Genomic DNA, 20,447 nt, shown 5'->3' on the forward strand with positions numbered 1-20,447 from the left:
CACTGCGCCTCATAATGAATGGACATTAGCTTAAAGGTTCCTATGTGGGCTGTTTTCCATCAGATGGGCTTGTTCTGTTCTGGTCCAACAAAAAAGTAACCAAGTCCAAAAGCCTGCTTAAGTATTCTTCTATAAATAAAGAGGTAAGTAATATGATCAGCTGCTGTTCTGTGCTTCTGAAGAGTTTCTGTAGACCATGAACAGGGTAATATACGAAAGCATACATTCCACTTTTATTTTCATCCCCACATGAACAACATAGTTACGTCCAGTGTGATGCAAGATTCCCTGACACATTCAAAGTTTATGACATGTACCCAGAAAAGAAATGGCACGAAGATTTATTTGGAGGTGCCAAAAGTCACAGAACCTGATCATTAAAATCAGTTATTTGTCCAAAGTATTAGTCATCATTAATATATTTTTCCACTATCAGAGATGTGTATATGTCGTGACATTTAGGTTTATTGGACACATGTTTTAAATTATGTCACCTTATACCTATGCCACACGAATTGCACATAAATAACTCTGAGAAGCAGATGTAAGATGTTAACTTTCATAAAACAATGTATTTTTTAGAAGCAGCCCAAGATCAAGGATTTCTACCACCCAAGCTAAAGGAGAATCTGTTAGCTTTTTACAGTTTCGGGACTATGACAAGAAGTTGAGCAATTCTGATTCTACTTAGTAGAGGGTAGTTGTTTGCACACATACTAGCCACTTTAGTAATCTTCACAATATCTACATATGGCCGATAGAAACATTAATGCCACACTGCCAAGACAAGGTGCACGGATTATGCATTGTTATTAAAAGAGTAACAATTTGCCATACAAAAGGAGAGAAAAAAAAGTTAAGCAGCAAATAGGCAGTTTGTAGTGAGTTATGCTCAGCAGGAGTAAAAAGGCTGAGCACTAGATGTGGGACAGCATATAATTAATTAGTAAAACATCTCTCTCGCTAGCAATATTTTGCTCTTCACTCCACAGCAACTAAGTTGCCAAACCAGAGGCCCGACTACCATGCTCACCGTTATCTGTATGCATACCCATACCATCTCCAGTCCAAGGTCAGGGCATTCCCTCCAAAACCCTTGTTCTGTTTTGCAAGTATGAAACTTATATTACTGGAAACACATGAAGACTCTTTGACAGCGCATAACTTTCTTCCTCCTCTCTGAGGAACACCACTTCAGAACAAAAATGTAATAGAGCTCACAGTGTCACCAGAGCTGTTGTAATATGCACTTGGGCATTGTGAAGATTCATGCTTAACGCCTTTATATAATTTGCAGGAATACGTATGAAGTCTCCACTGCATACTAATGCTGTATTATGCAGTTGTGCAAAAGAGCAGGGATGTACTAAAACATTTTGGATGGCAAGGATGAAGAGTGAATAGCAAAGACCCAAGCAAAAACTCTGCCACATCACCTGTGATCACAAAAATATGAATGAACAAAGTGATGCTAGGCCTGCTCTGACATATGCCTTGTGCAATCCCAGAGACAATCCTGGCACAAAGGCTGCATTTTGGGGGAGAGTGGGAGAACCAGAGGAGAGGAGGAGGGGTGGCTGAAAGGCAGTCAGTGTACTTTAATGGACTTCTATGGAACAGGGAACCAGGGACTCTGCAGTTATAGGTACTGAAACTAGGGGTGCGGGAGGTGCTGCTGCACCCCCTGGTTTGAAGTGCTTTCCATTATGTTCAGGGTTTACAGTTTGATTCAATGGCTCTCAGAACCCCCACGATACAAATTGTTCCTAGCACCCCCATCTGCAGTTCTAACTCCAGCTCAGCTGTGCCTGATTTGTGTGGCCTCAGGCAAATCAGCTAATATCTGCATCTAATTTCCTGATTTGAAAACAGTGATCATATTACACACTTAGCTATGTCAGAAGTGTGCAACTGATTGTTTGTGCAATGCACTGCAGGCATAAAGGAATGTAAGTGCAAAGTATTAGTGTTTTATTAGAACATAAGAAAAGAATGCCATTTACATGACCTCATGTACAAAGAGAAACTTGCTTAATTTTAACAAACCTCTTGACTCAGTGAAACTTCTGAAGCCCATAGCGACTTGACTGACTGGAGATATACTCATGAGTAAGAACCAGCTAGTTCATTAATATTTTGTTCTGTTGTCCTGCCAGCTGTGATGCACTGCATCGGCCTATCATAACACTAAATATATGTATCAGAGGGGTAGCCATCTTAATCTGTCTCCACAAAACAACGAGGAGTCTGGTGGCACCTTAAAGACTAACAGATTTATTTGGGCATAAGCTTTCATGAGGTGCCACCGGACTCCTCATTGTTTTTTTTAGTAAATCTATGATCCATGGTATTATTATTTTATTCATTAGCTATATTCTGGCAGCAGTAAATATAGTCCAAAGACATTAGAAGACAGAGTCTCTGCCCAGGAGAGCTTACAAGCCGAGAAGACAAGCTATAGTTACAATTTAGAAGCCTTTTGGTTCTTTTAAATGGCAAAATATGGTCTCCTAATAATTATCTTATGTCATCCTGACATTTAAGTTAACGTACAGTGTGAAGCCAGAAAATGCCACCTGTTCCGTAGAGGATTTCATACTCTTCAGGGTAAAATCTATTAAATAGCACTCTGTCCTGTATAAAAAATACACTCCTTTACTGCAGGGCAGGTGCAATCTTGAGTGCAGACTGCTATGTAAATCAGATTAGTATAAATCAATTTATGATATATTTTTAATTGTTTAACGGGAAGCTTCAAGTTCAGTGAATAGATTTTTGCGTATTGGTCTGTTAATGAATTTTAAGAGGGGAAAAAGTTGTAAAAAATAATATACAGCTGTGCTGTTCTATATCTGTATGGGGCCAATTCTGAGTACGTCCTTCGAGAATCCAACGTGCCTTCAACTCACACATATGCCAAGTGTTCCCAGATCATGACAATTAAACTTCATCAGTTAAATTTTAATATAAAGACCGAACTAATTAAGGACCTGATCCAACACTCATTGATGGGCCCAATGACAATTAGCAGAGATAGTGAAGTTCTCATAGTGGGTATTGCATATCCCTACTAGCCTTTATTGGACTGATAAAGGACCACTACTAAGGATTTAAGTGCTACTGTACTTTGTTCATACCACACCTTAGTTTTGGACATTTTAATTTTGAAAATGTTCACTTTGGTTGCCAGGCCTTTGATGGGGCCAGAAGCAATGGAGACATCTTCTGTGGGTGGGGAGATCGCAACTGGAAACTGCTGAGGTAATGTTCCTTACACCTGCCTTCCCTTTCCTTCCTCCTCCTTTACCTTCAGCTGCTTCTTCTCTCTTGTACCCCTAACCACTTCCAATTCCTATGTCCTGCTTCAGGGTGTAAGAAGTGGGATCAAGAAGATCATATGCTGCATCTGAGCCTAAGGCCTGAGACACCCACTGTTACTGTCACTGGATGTGGTACTGGTGCCTGCTGATTGGTTTCTATTTGGTGATGGTAGAGGATTGATACAGTTTGCTGCCCAGGTGCAGTAGGCATTGTAGAAAACATGTTTTAGCCCCACCCTTACTCTAATTGCTGCATTTCTGGTGATACCAGTGGCTAGCTGACCACCCCTTTTGGTTCTGAAAGAGATATTTCTAATTAGGCAAAATTGGCAAATTGCTGTGTGGTTTTTTTTTTACCTTCCCAGAAGGGCTGGTTTGAGTGGTTTAGGTTCAGTTGTTGCAACTTGGTCCTGAGCAAAGCATTGCATGGTGAGGGGGGCGGGGTGGGACTCAAAGGTATTTAGGTGCCTAACTCTCCTTGAAACCAATGGGAGTTAGACACCTAAGTTAATTTATGAATCCCACATTTTGCCTCTGTGCTCATACAGTTTGTGGCTTCCCCCATCTCATCTCTTCTACTTCCAGCGAGGAGGAGGGAAGACAGGGTTCCTTGGCAGTCCTAGCGGTCGAGAGGCGATATGGCCTTCACAGCCACCCTCAGGTTTATAGTTCTTCAAGGTCTTTAGTGCCATTTGAGATCCACACTGGAACAACCTGTAGTGTAGGCAATTACCCCAGTTAGGCAATAGTTTAAAAGAAAGTTTTAGCCCCCGCATTCAACCTCTCTCTGATTTCTGTTTCATTGTTTCACTGTACACACAAATTGTACCTCGCCGTTGTATGTTTAGTGTTAATTTAGCATTTGGCTTCGGTCAAATAATTACTACTCAGCGAATCAGAATAATGTGTTTTGAGGTTCCACTTTTCCAAGAGGATTTTAATCTATAAGACCCTGAAAATAACTGGCTTTTTTTGTAATAGGAAACAACATAAAACATTGTGTATAAAAGAAAACCTCTTTTTAGATGACATTTTCCTGAAAATTAAATACATAAGTAAATAGCATAAAAACTACTAGTTAAGAGGTAAAAATGATTTATGTAATTAAAATACTCATGTATTATGAATAATCCTAATTTACATGGGTATAGTAGGTCATTTTATAGTAATTAGCTGGTGCAGAGTTTTTTCATCAATTAAACTAATTGCTTTTTAAACTAGGTGTAGATTGAATATTGATCTTTTTATTCAGCTCACTTACATAAGCAAATTAGATCTAATTGCATGCTTACCACATCATTACTCAGTTATCACCAATTACAAAAAAAAAATCTTGTAGAATAATGCTCTCTTTCTGGTATTTGAAGTGGGTTATTTAATTGAGGTGCTCAGAACTGTGTTTTGTCATCTATCAAAATAGTAAACATTTTTGCAGGCAGAACAATATAGCACATTATCAGTTAACTTAATGTACCAGATCAAATCAAAACAGGTACAGTAGATACTCAGAAGTGTGGCTGTTTCTTCTGAAATGTGTTAAAAGGAGTCAAGAGAAGTGAACACACACATAGAAATAATGGATACTGACCGTTCTGATTTACTATCACATTACTTCTCATTTTCCAATAGTAATTTGTTACTTGGCTTAGAAAGGATCAAAAAGCTGGCGAATTTCAGGGTTTCATTTTTAAAATCATTTTTAAAAGCTAAGTGGGGGGTGGCGAAAGTTGTCATGCTTTCCCCGCAGCAAACTATAGTCTCTGCATGGCTGCCCTGGATGGTTCACAACACAGTCACTTTCTATTTTAATTACAATGGGATAAGAAAGTGATATAATCCTTATATTCTAGTTATAGATTTCTTCTCTGTGTGATCTAATTGTCACGCATTAGCTCTTGAAGAGAGACTAGAGATAAAACCCCAACAGCTCATAATAAAGTGCTTTTATTTTTTTGCGGGGGGAATGGATTGTCCCTGTCAGAAAGGCTTATTTTAATCCTCAGATCTCCTACTAATAAAATATTATGGAGATGGGGAACTAAACGTTCATACTCACATAAAACATACCTGTTACAATTTTTTTATTTTATTTTGACACCACGTAGAGCTCTGTTATGATATACTTTTCCTATGTGGAATAAAACTAGGTGAAAATCATTTATTTTATTTTTATGTATTAAATTGTGTTGTGTGGTTGGTGGGGTTTTTTGTTTGTTTGTTTTTTCAGAGACTCAAACTACAGAATTGCTCCTGCTGACAGACATTCTGGCAAAGTTATCTAGGCTGTCTGAATGACATTTTTATTATAGGGCTTTAAGAACTCAACCAAGATCAGAAACCAGTTGTGCTGAGCCCTGTGCATATTGAGATAGCATATGAGCGTGTCAGGACAAGGACTAAGGGCCAGATTTTTAAAGTATTTAAGTACCTAAAGAAGTAAATAGATGCCTAGTGGGATTTTTAAAAGCACCTAAACAGGCTAGGTATGTAACTCCCTATCTGCATCTTTTGTGCCTAAATACCCTAGAAAATTTGGCCTTTAGGATATGTCTATACTGTAATTTAACACGTGCGGCTGTTCCATGTCAGTGGGCTTGGACTCGTGGGACTCAGTTGAATTGTGGTGTAAACATTCAGGCTTGGGCTGGAGCCTGGACTTTGGCACCCCATGAGTGGGATGGGTCCCAGAATTCGGGCTCCACCCAAGCCCAAATGTCTACACCGCAATTGAACAGCCCTTGAGCCCAAAGCCCGAGAGCCAGAATCAGCGGACACGGGCCAGCCACAGGTGGTTAATTGTAGTGTAGACATACCCTAAGTGTAGAAGGCAGGCAATGTGTGGGGAGAAAAAGCATTAGCTCATTTTATAGACAAGCAATAGAGGCACAAAAGGTAGGCTTCCAAAATTACCTAAGTTAAATCATTTTCCAAAGTGATCAGGTCCAGATTTTTCAAGGTATTGATTGATGCAGATAGGTGCCTAGTGGAATTTTCAAAAGAATCTAGGTGCATAACTCCCAAAGATTTAGTAACAGTCAGTGGGACTTGGGTGCTTTGGAAAAAATTAACCATAGACATTATGTGAGTTGTTCTAAGCCATACAAGCAGTCTGTGGTAGCGGCAGGAACTCAGTCCATATCTCCTGTGTCCTACCCACAATCTTAACCACAAACCATTCTCTCTCACTTCAGGAGAGTTTCTCGCTACAAAAAGACTCCACACTAGTACCGGTAGGAACTGTGATTTAGTGCAGATCCCACCACAAAAAAGGTTATTCATGTAAACCGTACAAGTGACATAGGTAGATTACAGTCTTGCTTATCTTACACAGAGTGTTCTTGCAAACAGACCAGTGGTCAGAGTCTGCCCTCCTCTATGGTGATAATGAGAGCAAAAGTATGCTGGAACACATACGGGGTTTAAAGGGTGTCTCTACCACAAGTGATAGGAAGGGCTGGGGGATAGCAGGCACTACTGTTATTCCAGAACCGGGCTGCTATTCCCCCGGGCAGGTGGGTAGGCAGTGAGCAAACAGGAATGGGAAATGAATTGAGCTTTGACTCCATCCGATGGCTCTGAGCCAGAGCTGAGAGGAAAGCACCTGGCTTCTGGCACAGGGTGGGTGATCGGGATGTGGAATCAAAAAGGCAATTGTGACTTTCAGTGTCATAATTTATTCCTTGGTTACTCCTGGGAATGTACAATTCGGTGCCACTCAGGACAGATTATTTGTTAAAGGCTAGATCGTAATCTTACACCTATTACTGGGGCAGATCTAAGATGATGTAAATCACAGCGCTATGTCTATTTACACCAGTTGAGGATTTGACCCATAAGGTTACAGACATGTTTAGAATGGGCACTGTTATCCCTGCATTCATTACTTTCTCTTTCAGGCTCTGTCTGAAAAATTGGATTCTTCTTTTCTTTTGGAATTTGTGTGAAGGGTTTTGTTGTATTATTATGTTTTATTGCACTCTGCTTTTTTCCCGACTGCACAATAATCCCAAGTGCTTTGCAAAGGGTTCACTCTATAAACACAATCAAATATATTCCTTATCATTTGATTTAATGGGTAGAGAGAAAGGACTGGAGCACACATGCAACTGAAGCTGATCAAAAGCTGATAGCACTTTCACTGGGGAAGCCTAGACAGGAAGTATCCTGTGTGCATTGGCTATTGATGAGGCCAGAGACCTAGCAAGATAGGGTTTCCAATTAGCTCCAAATAGAGGGGGAGGCTGGTGTAACTATCATTCGCACAAATACATGTTATTTCCTTCAGACTGTCAGAGGTATGACTGTCTAGTCAGCTGGAAACTTTTCAGCTATAAACCTGCTCGAGCATGAATTGGTTTTGGGGTGGAATGGACTTTGAAAAGACAAAGGATACTGCTGTAAAATAATAAAATAGCAGAACAGCAAGGAGGAAGCTGAAGTTTAGTCAATTCACTTGTTGCATCAGAACTCATTCTCCGGACAAATGAGGGCTTGCAGGGAGCTGGATTCAACGACTCTCTAGAGAAATTCTTTGCAGACATTCTTACAAAAGATATACTGAGCCGTAATCCTGGGTGTGCTGCACCAGGGCAGAGCAAATGGAAATCACTGTTTAACTGGCGTGTTGAGGATTGTCCTTGTGTATGGGTAATCCCAAGGTGACATATAATTAGGCTTGGCAGAATTTGATTTTTTTAAATATAATTTTGACAGCTAATATCAGTGTCTATTTTTAAGTATTTTTCAGTGTTTATCCATTTAGATGTTCACAGTTGTGCAAAATCATGGGAGCTCAGACCATGGGGAGTGGGTCAGTCAATAATTATTTAATAATAGTAAACATTGAGATTCAAATTGTTAAAGCTCTATCATGGTTAAAACACAAACTGTCACTATCGTATGTCAACACGTTAGCCTTCAAGCAAAATCAAAGCAGCATTTTTCTTACCTTGCCTATCTATAAATTCTGGTTGTTATCGATGGAAATCATTTTTGTCTGTTTGTGTATGTACAGGGAAACTGATGTTTATCAACATTTACCGATAAAAAATATAATCCTTCCAAGCCCACATATAGTTGGTGTCACTGTTTATAGTCTCACCCAACAACTCGTTATGCAGAGTTTCCAGGTAAAGGTGGGATGCTACTGGCTTACCCCATATCCTCTTGGTTCCTCACTGCTGGAATGGCCTGTTGAAACTGTGGATAGCCAGCTGTAAATTAGAGCAGCCCAAATTACACTGGGAACTGCCCTGGAATGTAGCTGGCCTCAGTAATACTGGACATGCAAGAGTGGCTTATAAATAAAACTAGTTGTCATTGAAAGCATCAGCTGAACTAAGATCATGAGAACTTCCACACTAAATGCAATGAGTACATGTTATTGTTATTTAACTTATGCCATATATACACTACTGTATTTCATTCATTTAACTCCAATACATTCATTTATACATTGCTATCTTAAGTCTTGAAAATGTTTTCCTACACTTTATTCTTGCATAATTTCTAAAGTTTTGGACAGATATATCACACTTAGGGCTCTGTCCTACTCACATTTAAGCCAGTGGAAAAATTCTCAGAAAATGACTCAATGGGAGCAGAAGCATGGCTTTAATATAGTATTAATTGATTTCCTTTTGGGGGAGGGAAATGGTATTTATAGTTGATGGCTGGTTTGTTCTTTCACTTTTTCAAAGTTCTTCCCTATTGTTAAAACTGGAACATATGGAGCATAGTTGTCGATGTCAAGGCCCAGAGGCCAGCTACGAGCATTCTTATAGCAACTCTACCTAGAAAATTGATCAATAAACTGCATTCTTTTTTCTGAACAAAATGACAGTCTATTCCATAAGGGAACTTAGTGGTCCATGCTATGGGAAAAGAAACTCAAGAAGAACATTCAACTACTGTTACAATAGAACCTCAGAGTTACAAACACCTCAGGAATGGAGGTTGTTCGTAACTCTGAAATATTCTTAAAGTTGAACAAAATGGTATGGTTGTTTTTTTCAAAACTTTACAACCAAACATTGATTTAATACAGCTTTAAAACTTTATTATGTAGAAGAAAAATGTAGCTTTCCTGTTATTGATTTAGTAGTTTACATTTAACACAGTGTTTACATTTGTGTGTGTGTTTCTGCTGCTGCCTGATTGTGTACTTCTGGTTCCAAATGAGGTGTGTGGTTGACTGGTCAGTTTGTAATTCTGATGTTCGTAACTCTGAGGTTCTGCTGTACATCAGTTACATGTTCCTGCAACTTTTTTATTAAATGATTAAATCTCATATTTACCTATGAGAATGTAACATAATCAGGCCAGATTATCTAAAGGGAATATCTCCATTTTGCAGACAAACTTGAGATGTGCAAGTATCCCAATTTGGGCACCTGGAATAGCATTGCATATTCTTTTTGCACCTTCAAAGACAGGATTCCAGGTCTTAGGCCTATCCTTTTTAGATTTTTTTTTTAAACAACCTACTCTGATATATAAGATGAGAAGGTTTATTGTATAGAAGTATTATACTTCTCCTGAATACAGTGTGGGAATCATCTCTCTGAAGAAGGGAGATAGATTTTTTAAAGTAAACTATACATTGCCTGTGCAAATATTCACATTTACCTAAAGCATCTCTGTCTTTTATATCTAGATCACCAGGCTGCCAGGTTTTCTTCTTTCAGTCAGAAGTAGAAATGACCACATATCAAGTGCAGCTAATCATACATTGTGCACCTCCCTTTATGGGCATCCTCAATGGTAGAAAGATAGCTACTCATTATCATAAGTACTGAGTTCAGAATATAAGTCTCTAATTTTTCTTGTCGAACACAGAACTTTCATGTGTTTATTTTTTTTTTAGTTAAGTATATATTGGATCCTTTATACTCCACACATGGTATATTCTCTGAGGTACAATGTATCCTAGACGCCTGGGCCCAGCTGTCCACTGCCATCTGAAATTAGCATTTGTGGACAAAGCCATTTCTATAAATAGAAACTGCATATGAGTTGTCCACTGAAAATCAAATGGACTCTGCATGGGTTTAAAGTGAAGCACATACTTAAGTGCTATCCTTGATCAGGACCTGATAGCTGATGTAAAACTAATACCAGAATCAGCATATTCCAAGTCAGAAACAAACTCTGCCACATTTGTCTACAACACAAAATTACCATTTTCAGTGTAACTCAGTTCTGAATACTGATTACCCATGTACCCTGTCTGATTCACAGTAATAAGCTAACCCAGAAAGCAGGGCATAAATTAATGAATTATCCTAAGTTCAACTGAGTATTTTTGTTTGTTTTCTTGACTAGGTGCTTCAGGGCTTCACACTATCCTTATTTATATGCATACAAACCCATTGGTATTCTCGGAGTTTCTACAGGTGCGAGGGTAGAAATTGGCCCCTTTGACTTTTCCTTCACACCATATTGGCACATGAGCTTCCCCAAGACCTTATCTCTTCCCCTTCCCATTGGCTTTTCAGAGCTATTTGAGAACAATTAAAAATCAGTGAAAGAGGGTTTGCATGTCTGTGTATGGATGAACTAGCCATGATGCCCCGTTTGTTCACCACTGGTTTGACATGATTACTTTCCATATTTGAAAGCCTATACTGAAAATGCACTTTTGCACTAAGCCAGGGCAGCCAAACAATTTGTTGAGAAAGGAGAGACTGAAGCTAGATGGAGATCTTCCTCTTTGCTCTCTTAAACTATAGTTCTGAAACAGCTTTGTTTCTTACAGGTGCCTGGCATCCTCATATGTGAGAGGTGGAAAGGCAATGGTCATGTAATACTGAAAAGCAAGCTTCCTCACTTTGTATATAGAGCCACATGCTGATGCTACGTGCTACCAGCCAGCTCAATCTCAAGATCTCTTGGCACATCTCTATAGATGGGGGGAGGGCCTGGGGAGACTCTGGGGAAGAGCAGCAGCATCAATATCACAGAGTAGGTCTATCCTAGTCCTGGAATGAGCAGAGCATGGTAATATTAGTCACAGAGAATCAATACGCCTCTGTAGCTGAGCAAGGGTATTTCTGGGATAGCTTTGGGGGTAGAAGCTCTGTGTGCATTAGAGGATACTGCCTAGTATACAGTGGCTGATACTAGAATACCAATATAAACAAGAATGGGAGGACTTTATTTTTTTAGTTCTCGGAGAGAAACTTTGCTAAAAACTTTAACATACCATGCAGAGAATAAAAGAGAATGAAGCGTAGCAAGTGTGGAACAGACAATCTATTCAGGAAGGCAAAACTTTTGAAATGTCTTCATGTTTGCCTCCATTCGAGTCAGCAGAATAGCTAAAAGGATGCCAAGGGACACAGTTCACTTTGAAAGCAAGTGTCAGTCTTCTCCCTGGAGATTGTTTTCTATTGTTATTGTAAGTAACAAGATTACTATAAGAGAGATTAGAAGAAAATATTTTCTTCTATGTAGTAGATCGAGCACTCACCGGTGTGGTGCCTCCTACTGGTTGCCTCAGGAATTAGCTCTTTTCCAGCCCTCGGAGCACCCCCTGCCAGCTAGTGTCTCACCTGCCTCAGGCCTCAGTGTCCCTCCGGGACCCCGGTGCCCCTTGCCTCAGGGTTCTGCCCCCATCAGTCCCTACACTCTGGGATTCCCCTCCCATGGGAACCCCCTCCCCCTCTATACCCACCTTGCCTCAATGGCTACTGCCAGTCGTCATCTAGCCCCTTCTCACTGGGACAAACTGCAGTCTGTAATGGCCACTCATCATTGGCAAGGGGGTTGGACCAGCGGCCTCTGCAGCCGCTGTACATCTTTAGGCCTTAAACAAGGCCTCAGCCTGGGACGTTGCCAGGCTGGAACTCCCCAGCTCCTCTTGCCTGTCCCCAGCACTGCTCTGCATCAGGTACCCTCTGTTCCCAGGTAGCGAGGCCCTTCTCCCTCTAAGACTGGAGAGAGACTGGCCCAGGTCCTCCCTGAGCCTTTATAACAGGGCCAGGTGTGGCCTGATTGGGTGTGGCCTCAGCTGTGGCTGCCTCCCCAATCAGCCTTTAACTTTGTTTTCCAGGAGCAGGGTAACTGCCCCGCTACACTCTACTTTCACAAGTTACATTATATATTTGACAATACATTGTGTAAACTCATTTCCTCCGCTTCCTTCGTATACAAAGTTAATCTCTGATCCAGCAAATGAAGCCAGGAAAGCAGGTGACTGTGACCAGATGGAATCACGTTGAAGTAGATTGGAGTTCCCATGCAGGAACAGGAATCTACCTTTCTAAATCCACTTCCATGCTTAAAGCCTTTTCTGTCATCTGTGACAGTCATTCAAACAACTGGGCGATGGAAAGGGGGAGAAAATCACCACGTTTTAGAAATTTGGAAGCTATTGCACAAGCATTATTGTATTCAGGGTAGAGCTGGTACAGATTTTTCAACAATGGTATTTTTCACTGAAATTTTGAATTTCAACAACAACAACATAAAAAAAGGAAATCATGAAATTCCCTGTTCCCTTCCTCCTATTTTTTTCAGACAGATTTACAAGGGAACAGTAGCTGAAACTATTTAATATTTTTGAAATTGACCAGATTTTAAGTTGATAGTGTCTCTAGAAGGTAACAAGCCAATTTCTGTAGTGCCAACCTATTTTCAAATGTTCATGACTTTCTGGAGCATTCCCTGTTGGGGATGACTTTTACCTGCTTGCCCTCAACTAAACATTCCCCCTTTGGAGTATTTGATCATTTCAACCATTTTTAGTTATATGATTGTTAAAAAAAATCTTTCATACTCATAAGAAATTTTGGCCACAATTTGTGTTGGGCTAATTAAAAAAGCTAATGAAGCCGGAAAGCTCAGGCTTCGGATGCAATAGGCTTTGATGAGTTTCAAAGGTCCCTCTGTGGTGGTTTGTTTTTTAAAGATTGGTTTAGAAATGAAGTTAGAATGTGGGTCTAAGCCTGCCCAGTAGAAAATTCCATTTGTCTATCAATAGCCCTATTTCACCACCATGTGAAGGAGGATGGGGTGTAGGGAAGGAGAAAGGCAGACAGCAAGGTCCTTGCAGCCCAGACCACCTGACCACTGCAGGGACTGGAAGCCTTCCTCAACTGCCACATGGCCCCTGTCCCCTTCCAGCTCCTCCAAAATACTATTTCTTAGTAAGCGGGGGGCATACCTGGGACATGAATCTCCAAATGGGGGCTCTGCAAAAATAGTTTGGGAACCTTTGACCTGTTCCATATCTCATTGAAAGCATGGCTCTCCCATACAAGGTTTTGAGCATTTCAGCAAGGCCTCCCCCTGTAACTTCATTTCCCATTGAAGCTGGTAGGAGTTGAGGGCATTCAGCACTTCAGCAACAGGCAGTATGGAGCATTTTCAGACTCAGTAAAAAGAACAGGAGTACTTGTGGCACCTTAGAAACTAACAAATTTATTTGAGCATAAGCTTTCGTGGGCTACAGCCCACTTCATTGGATGCACAGAATGGAACATACAGCAAGAAGATATTTAAACATACCGGGAACATGAAAAGGTGGAAGTACGCATACCAACTGTAAGAGGCCAATCAATTGAGATGGGCTATCATCAGCAGGAGAAAAAAAAAAAGCTTTTGAAGTGATAATCAAGATGGCCCATAGAAGGTGTGAGGATTCTTAACATGGGGAAATAGATTCAATTAGTGTAATGACCCAGCCACTCCCAGTCTCTGTTCAAACCTAAGTTAATGGTATCTAATTTGCATATTAATTCAAGTTCATCAGTCTCTCTTTGGAGTCTGTTTTTGAAGCTTTTTTGTTGCAAAATTGCCACCTTCAAATCTGTCACTGAGTGGTTAGAGAGGTTGAAGTGTTCTCCTACTGGTTTTTGAATGTTATGATTCCTGATGTCAGATTTGTGTCCATTCATTCTTTTGTGTAGAGACTGTCCGGTGTTTGTCTCTCCTGTTGCAATGTACTCAGAGTCTATTCCTAGTGTTCTAAACTTATTTCCTTTAAGAGAAAAATATTCTCAAAGAAACTCCACTTTCGGTAAGAACAACTGTCTGTCAAGCCCATGCTTTTTAGTGGCTTCCTAATTTAAGCACATTCCTAATTCCAGGAAGAGCACAAGCTCCTTTGTTCTTTTTGCTTCATGCACTATTTCTTTAATGTATGTATGTGTTATTACAATACCTTTCTATTACCATGATTGTTCTCGACACATTTTTCCTAGCAAGGCAATTTTGGTGTCAGCTTTAATACAACCGTTTGAAAATTCCTCCAGTCTGTGGACAAATTCTCACTCTAGGTGCAAAAACCCAGTGGCATTTTGTCAGAAAATACATCCTGCATTTTCTCTCTTTGTGATACATTTAGGCTTGAAAAGATATTAAGAACTAAACATGATATAAATCCAGTTAAATATTTACCTATGCATATTCACTACACCAAAGAAAAAAGTTAATCCTTTGCTGCTTTGTTGCAGTGTTTTCTAAGGAAATGTCTCCAAAATCTTTTTTTTTTTTTTTAAATTTGCATGATTGCTGCAAGGTTTCTTTAATGAGCCTTCAGGGTGATAAAAGGCACAATTAAAAATTCTAGTTTCCTCAATTGATATTTTTATCTTGGAGCTCCTAGTTACATGTTCAACTTTATAATCCAGATGACTAACCTTTCCTTTTGTGTCATAATTAGATCCCTAAATAAGAATTTCTTAAGGTATTGGTTTGGTTCCTGGCTCTTTATCTAGGATTATTTGCAAGAGATAGTTCAGATTTTCCTCTTAATAGGTGAAGATGTTTAATTTAGAACAGACATTACCAACAACTGCTTTAGTTATTAAATTAGCAAACATGAGACATGTTTATGATGTTTTGATATTTGAGCATTAAGATGGTTTAAGATACACATCATAAAGATGAAATATTCCATTGACGAAAGAGCTGTTTTGTAAGGATTCATATGAACATTTTTTCTGGTTTGAACTCTGGATTTCATACACCCTGAGTTTCATTTTGAGTTAACTCAGCGGGGTGCCTTTCACAGCTATGCTTTGTCTGCTTTGCATTTTGGTGCTAATGCAAAGTAGCCGTAGCCCGCAACATTCTCCTCAAAGATGAAATACCAAGTGACAGCACCAGCTTACCAGTTCTACCCCACCTGTCTTGGAACATGGAGCGGGGGGAGGGGGAGGCGAGGGGGGGAGGGAAGAAAATAAGAGAAAGGGGGTGTGGTCATTGCACCCTTACTCTCCAGGTGCTGGGATGGCTCCCTGCAGTCATAGGGAACGGGGAGTAAAATAAAGGAACCATAATGTTCCTCTCATTTAACATAGGGACCAAACTAGTTGCAGGATGGGGGGGGGGGCATAAAGTTGGCTTAAAATCACCTTTGCCTCCCCCGCCACCCCATTCTGAACTGTACTCACCACAGCTTGGATGCACACCAGGATTGTGACCACAGCTTCAAAGCCAAACTTGGATGATGAATTTCATTTGGTTTCACATCACAGCACGAAAGACCACTTGCATTTTTCATGAGCTTCCATTCCAACCTAGACCTTTAGCCATATTGGCTCAAGAGCGGGTTCAGACTCACTCAGGACAGTGACTCTTAGATAGCCTTTTAGGGAAATTTATCCTGGACTTTTACCAATAGGAGTCTTTGGGGTTGGCATAGGTGAACTTCATAAAACTTTTAAAACAGCAGTCATTCACCATTGGCTGTGGTGTGCTAGGAAAGCTGCTCTCTAACCTCACTGGCTACCACTGTGTATCTCAGTGTAAGTGGTGTGGCTTTTATTTTTTTTTTTAAATGGTGGCCACTAGACCTTCACCATCACTGGAGCTTCTTTTTCACACACACACACACACACACACACACACACACACACACACACACACACACACACACACACACACACACACACTTTCTTTACATTCGTAGAATCTCTTTACTCTGTTCCTTGCCTCCCAGCATTATTCTGCTGAAAAGCAAGAATCTGAGAGTTAATATTTTTTTTGCAGCTATGTACTATTTGATGCTAAAAGTGCAGCACACAGTATTATGTTTAAAAGAAATGAGTGATACAGTAGTGATTAGAGAGAGGGAAAGGAAGAGTGTAGAAAAGTTAAAATTAATAACCTCCTTTGTGTAATATATTATACAAAAAAAATCCATCACCTTAAGCTTGAATCTTTTTATTCTTTGGATTTTCCTCTTAGCAGAGGGACTGTTTAAAAAAAACCACCTTTTTAAAATTAATTTAATCATAATCTCTAATCTGGATTTAAAGAAATCTTCTGGGAAGATGGCACCCTTTGATGACTTCAGTGAATTATTTTGTTTAAGTAGTGCCTGAAAAACACAGTTAAACAAAATTTCATAAATTTGGACTAGGGTTTGCTTAAAACTCACTCAATATACAACTAAGAGTATGCAAGAAAACTGTTAAAGGCTGCCTCAGGTTTTCCAAAGTAAGACACAGCTTTTTAAATCTTTAGCCTTTTGTGAAAAACACTGTTATCTTCCTACTGAGTGATTTAAATCTTAGATACATAGCAAATGCCAGAGCAGAGCAAACAAAAGATCTGATTTTCACCTTGGCCTTAACCCAACCTCCCTTTTTGCAAAATAGCAGGCTGGCTTGGAAAAAGAGTTTTGGGTTTTTTTGTTTGTTTCTTTTTAAAATGTCTGCTTCTGGTAATAGTTTGTGCCATGTGCTTTCAAGGAATGAAAGGGAAGCGCCTTTGTGATGCACTTAGCTCATTGCGCATAATAGTAACCACATTGCAAGGCGCCTTGGGGGAATTATTACTTCCTGATACCCAGTCATTCAGATGATGTAAAGTTACGAGCACCAATAGCTTTAAACATGGGTGGAGAGAGGTTGAGTGTCTCAGACTGGTGCCATGACCACCACCACCACCCCGTCTTCCCCGCGCGCTTTAAAAAAAAAAAAGGTAACATCCATTATGTACCTGCTGCAAAAGGCAAGAACATTGACTACCTTCAGGACAGAATATCTGCACTGTTTCTTAATGGTTATTTCTTCTTAATTTTTGCCAACACATTAATGTTTGCAGAATCATTACTATTATGTGGAATTATTCCAAGCTGTTCATACCACGTAAGATTTGGCTCATGTGACTTTTCCACAGCCCATTTTCCAAGTTTTACCACCTGTTAAGTTCTTTCAGGTCCTAGAGGAGCAAACAGATAAGCCCCCTGCCAGGCCAATTCTATCACTTAGTAGTAGCTCCAGATGTTTAACTGGATGTTTTGAGCATCATTGGCTGGTGTTCCTCCTCTCAGTGTGTTGGCCCATAGCATCATTTGAAGGCTTTCCAGAAGAAATAATGGAAATCTGACAAAACAAACTGCCAATATTTTTAGCTGGACAGTAACATGCTCCCAGTCCAATGTGCCTTTCTGGAGAAATAATGCACACTCTGTCAACACAATGTGACATTAGATGGCTGCTGTCCAAGTCTGTTTTGAGGGAAGTAATCAAGATGCTGACTTATCTGAACATTATACACAGAAGTGTAGAGTGGGTAAGCAGTTGAATTGCCACTGATACAAGTAATCCAGGTCATCTATTATTGCTTGAATCCTTACTCAGCTTTCCTTTTTGGATTACAGCTCCACATATAAACTATGTAATCCCCTTTGGATGATAAAAGACTGGTTAAATGCAGTTAATTCTAAGAATCAATATTACATTTTACAGGCCCTAATGATTAATAAAGTGTTGTGAGGAAAAGGCCAGCTGTACAGATTGCTGCTAAACAAATCATATAGCCTGCTTCTCTATTAGCAGGCTTTCAATAGACATACCACAGCAAGTCAGATTATGCTCACAGTCATGTCCACACATCCCCACTGAGGAACATAGGTAAATAAAATGTTTGTGTTTGCACATCGACTAGGTTTTCACACAAGTTAGGCAGGAATTTTGGCTAGCGATTCTGGATGCCTAATTTGAGACACATTAACAGGCCCAGGTTTTCTGAGGGTATATATCCAGCATTTTCTGAAAGCTTTTTGAGTTTTGATCCTCCTTCTTTCCCCTCCCCTGAAAAAGCATCCACAATTATTAGTATTGGTTGTATTTTTCCCCATAAATTTTAATCTATCCTTATTAAAAGTCAGTTATCTATCAGCTAGAGTAACTGAATACTTTGAGCTTGTCTACAGGGTACTGCAAAGTGCATGGGAGAGGTGTGAATTCTAAAGTGTACCAACATGTTTCATACTATACTAACTGACTTACATAGACCCTGCTGGTGTGCACTAACAGTACTCTAATGTGCATTAACATACGGATAATAGGGAGTATTTAGTGCACATCAGCAGGTTTGTTAGTGTACTTTAGAATTCACTCCCCTCTAGTGTGCATTGCCACACCATGTAGACAAATCCTTTGAAATGTAGAACTGAAAAATACACTGATTTCCCCAAGTGCTTTGTTATACAGAGCCCGATAATTACTAGCACACTAAGAGAAACTACCCTTCTTAGGTAGCAGATATTATGAATGAGACTTGCAGTGGGGGAAGGGAGCAGTAACCTGAAGATGAAATAAATCAAATGACTTCTGTCATTCTGGGTAGTATTAAATTTGCTATGGTGAGAGTCACTAAATCAAATGTGTGACGTCCTGTGACAGAAGTGGTTCATGTGGTGATTCGAAATAAACAATAGGCTTGTACATGAAGGGATCAGCAGTGATTTCAAGGTGGATGTTACTGTTACCCAAAGCTAACTCCCAATGTATTCCCAAACTGGCATAATAGGAGCTATACAATAGCCATAGAACAACCATAATTTCCTTCAGGTTGACCTGTATAGTGTTGTTCAGATGAAAAACGAAGGGTTGTTACATGTGAAAACAGTGCTACAATAACACCTAGCCTTGTGGAATCAACTGACACAAACCAACCCTCCCCCTCCCATGCACACCACCTTGGCAAACAAGATTCCTTCAAACAACTGTTGTCATTTAATCCCAAACAGTTGCTGTATTAAATAAAACCTTGCCACCGGGATGAGTGCTCCCCAAATTCCATTGCTCAGATACAAAGAGACAGATGTTCTCATCAGGCAAATATCCAGGTAGCAGTTTCTCTAGCAACAATGACCTCATGAAAGATTTTAAGAACTTTCTCCCCTCACTCCTGGAACTTTTTAACAGTTCCAGACAGTGTGTAGTCTGAATTTTTATTATGGGAGTATGTGTGTATGGGGAGCCGGGGAAGAGGCATTAAAGCAGATGGAAAACCTATGATGGTGTCAGATAACCCTACAGTGTATGCCCAGTGTTTATTCTTATGAGATGTATAGGGTTATTTTTTAAATGAAAAAGTACTATACTTATTTATGACCCAGCGCTACTCCTCTAATAAAATTACAGCCACTTAAAAATTACAGCCACAGGATAGGCCCACTGCTTAGTGAAGAGGGAGAAACAGTAACAGGAAACTTGGAAATGGCAGAGATGCTTAATGACTTCTTCGTTTCGGTCTTCACCGAGAAGTCTGAAGGAATGCCTAACGTAGTGAATGCTAATGGGAAGGGGATAGGTTTAGCAGATAAAATAAAAAAAGAACAAGTTAAAAATCACTTAGAAAAGTTAGATGCCTGCAAGTCACCAGGGCCTGATGAAATGCATCCTAGAATACTCAAGGAGCTAATAGAGGAGGTATCTGAGCTTCTAGCTATTATCTTTGGAAAATCATGGGAGATGGGAGAGATTCCAGAAGACTGGAAAAGGGCAAATATAGTGCCCATCTATAAAAAGGGAAATAAAAACAACCCAGGAAACTACAGACCAGTTAGTTTAACTTCTGTGCCAGGGAAGATAATGGAACAAGTAATTAAGGAAATCATCTGAAAACACTTGGAAGGTGGTAAGGTGATAGGGAACATGGATTTGTAAAGAACAAATCATGTCAAATCAATCTGATAGCTTTCTTCGATAGGATAATGAGTCCTGTGGATAAGGGAGAAGCTGTGGATGTGGTATACCTAGACTTTAGGTAAGGCATTTGATATGGTCTCGCATGATATTCTTATTGATAAACTAGGCAAATACAATTTAGATGGGGCTACTATAAGGTGGGTGCATAACTGGCTGGATAACCGTACTCAGAGAG

The 20,447-nt window shown here is 39.9% G+C and overlaps 1 long non-coding RNA gene across 1 annotated transcript in view; it reads right to left on the reverse strand.

Moving 5' to 3' along the window:
- The window catches only part of LOC135972915 (uncharacterized), a 35,904-nt gene extending 20,048 nt beyond the window's left edge, over positions 1-15,856 (reverse strand). The window contains exon 1 of the long non-coding RNA XR_010589534.1: positions 15,719-15,856. This is a non-coding gene — a long non-coding RNA (uncharacterized LOC135972915). The remainder of the gene's footprint in view (positions 1-15,718) is intronic.
- Positions 15,857-20,447: the final 4,591 nt, after the last annotated feature.

Source organism: Chrysemys picta, chromosome 7 (genome assembly GCF_011386835.1).
Source record: "Chrysemys picta bellii isolate R12L10 chromosome 7, ASM1138683v2, whole genome shotgun sequence".
In the NCBI taxonomy this organism is placed as follows: Eukaryota; Metazoa; Chordata; order Testudines; family Emydidae; genus Chrysemys; species Chrysemys picta.